At 45.6% G+C, this 1,753-nt stretch overlaps 1 pseudogene; it reads left to right on the forward strand.

Annotated features, from left to right (window-relative positions):
• The first annotated feature begins 802 nt into the window (after positions 1-802).
• Positions 803-1,464, forward strand: LOC120256744 (annotated as a pseudogene).
• Positions 1,465-1,753: the final 289 nt, after the last annotated feature.

The following is a 1,753-nucleotide window of genomic DNA, read 5'->3' on the forward strand; positions in this document are numbered from 1 at the left end:
ATTTGAATATTTGTTTGGGTTTTATTCTCATCACTTCATGATTTGGAGGAGGGGTTGGTTGAAAAAAGATATGCCATATTGTTTTAAAAGGGGAAAAAAAAAAAGGAGAAAAAAATTAAAAAAGGAAAAAAATTCAGAGGGAAGAACTGAAAAAGAAAGAAGAAAAGAAGGAAAGCAAAAAAAGAAGGTTTTCTTCTCGTCCCCATACTATATATATAATATATAAAAAAAAAAAGAGAAAAGGATTCCCATCGTTGCTGCCGCATCTCGTCACCGCCATCGCCGCCCGCTGCCTGTCATCGCTGCGCCGTCGTCGTTGCTATCGCTCGTCGCTGCTGCTGTTGCTACGCCGCTATTGCATGCTTGAGTGGCTGAAATAATGCCGCCAAGCATGACGTCCGCTCATCACTGATGCTCGCCTCTGCTCATCGCTGCCGGGGCATGCTTGAACGGCTGAAATAATGCCGCCAAGCATGCCGTTTGCTGCTCGCCGCTGCTGCTTACCATTGATGCTGCTATCTTTGCGTGCTATGGTTTGCTGATGTCACTACTAATGCTGACGTTGTTGCTACTTGCCATTGTTGCCACTTCTGTTGCTTCTATGTGAGATGGAAGAGGGAGGTATCAGTTCTCCGATGATCTTGTTGATCTCTTCATGGCTGTAAGCTCACTTATGGCGTCGCCAACAATGAGAAAGCTTGGATCTTGTTCATCTCCTCTACACCGGGAGCGCTTTGATCAATAACCTTTTACCATAACTCAAACTCTAAACGGCGTGGTCTCCATTGCGACGTCATCCGCGAACGAATGCATGGTCCTTGATAACGAGGCTTTGAACAACATCTGTTCCGAACCCTCAGGTTCATCACACCAAGCCTTGGGGACCTGAACCATTTGACCTCCACCACCATGTCTGGAGTGACATGTTGCCTGAGATTCCCAAGACAGCTTAACTCCGATCTCCGAAAGCTCGCCGTGAACCTGATCCTTTTTCCCCGCCTTCACTTCTCCATGATCGGCTTCCTCCCGTTGATATCCCGTGGATCCCAGCAGTACAGTGCCCTCACTGTCTTTGAGCTCACTCAACAGATGTGGGACGCCAAGAACATGATGCGCGCCACTGATCCTAGGCACGTCCGTTATCTGATAGTCTTTGCCAAGGTCCGTGGCGAGATGAATACCAAGGAAGTGAACAAGCAGATGATCAACGTGTAGAACAAGAGCTTGCCCTACTTCGTTGAGTGGATACCCAACAATGTGAAGTCTACTGTATGTGATATCCTACCGACAGGACTAAAGATGACAGCAACCTTTTTCAGATACTCCACTTCGATTCAGAAAAATGTTCAGGATGAGCGAGCAATTCACGGGCAATTCACGGCTATGTTCAAGAAGAAAGCCTTTTTGCACTAATACACGAGTGAATGAATGGATACCAGGACGCAACCGCTAATGAGGAATTAGAATTATAAAGAAGAAGAAGTGGAGGACCAAGAGGTGTGAAGTGAACTGCTGTCCGTTTCAAGAATACCGCAAGGATCATCAGTGGCTGGCTATTAGTCCTTCCACATATTCTCGATCCTGACCGCCAAGCCTCAACATGCGTCAAGTCTTTGGTCTCAGATTCAAAAGCAATAAAGAGAAAGAAATCTTGAAAACCGAAACTAGTTCCCTTCGCCTCAAATAACATAAATTAAATTCCTGAGCATACGAGATCTTCCTTGACATATTTACCCAACCATAATAAATTCCA

The sequence above is a fragment of the Dioscorea cayenensis genome, unplaced genomic scaffold (assembly GCF_009730915.1).
Source record: "Dioscorea cayenensis subsp. rotundata cultivar TDr96_F1 unplaced genomic scaffold, TDr96_F1_v2_PseudoChromosome.rev07_lg8_w22 25.fasta BLBR01001604.1, whole genome shotgun sequence".
NCBI lineage: Eukaryota > Viridiplantae > Streptophyta > Magnoliopsida > Dioscoreales > Dioscoreaceae > Dioscorea > Dioscorea cayenensis.